This window comes from Octopus bimaculoides, chromosome 9, assembly GCF_001194135.2.
Source record: "Octopus bimaculoides isolate UCB-OBI-ISO-001 chromosome 9, ASM119413v2, whole genome shotgun sequence".
In the NCBI taxonomy this organism is placed as follows: domain Eukaryota; kingdom Metazoa; phylum Mollusca; class Cephalopoda; order Octopoda; family Octopodidae; genus Octopus; species Octopus bimaculoides.
This window is the reverse complement of record NC_068989.1, coordinates 8888227-8889132: the sequence shown is the minus strand read 5'-3', so window position 1 is coordinate 8889132 and position 906 is coordinate 8888227.

The window sequence follows — 906 nt, the reverse complement described above, 5'->3', positions numbered from 1 at the left end:
ATATATATATATATATATATATATATATATATACATACTCGCAAACTTCAGGCACGCAGGAATCCTCTTATGCATACATACACGTATATAATCAAGAAAGGAATCACAAATTTTCTCTCGATGACCTAGAAAGAAAGCATTAGCAGTTGCTCCTAGGGAACTAAGCAGTTTATACATTTGAAGGGTATCTTTGGAATGTAATTTATTCAATCTACGACTTTACGCCGAGTTTTAATCCCTATACCACGCGCTTTTACCACAATCGAATTCAACGAGCAAGTATTAAAGCTTAATTAGTTTTACCCCGTTACGTGATTGATTGATACAGAATTTACTTCATAACTGTTGCGATCTTAGAATTGAATAAAGTACTACTAATGCAATATATTACTACAAATTGCTACTAATATTATCAATTATTATTGCTAATATACGAGAATTAGCTGAATTATTGAGAAAGATATCGTAACTTAATTCGATGTATAAGGTGTTCCATCTCAGTTTCAGGAAATGCAATCAAGAAGACTGTGCAGTCAATTAATAATAACTAGGATCATTTTTGCTAAGTAAGCAATTTTAATTGATATGTATTTATAGGGGTTAGTTAAATGACTTTTCTTTATTCTACAACCCCATCCTTTTAGCCGCAAAGCTCAAAAATGCATATACTAAAACCCTTTTCTTTGCAAAATGCTCAAAGCAATATTTACTTTACCTTGTTCCCTTCCATCATTCTCACTTTTGTCATGTATGATTATATAAATTATATGCGTCAAATTTACCTTAAGAATACGTATACCACTATAATAACATTCATTCTGTGCAAACGTAGCTTTACATTTTTATTTTTCATATATATAAACAGAGAGGATAAAATTATTCTCCATTTAATTTAGAAAGTTAAAC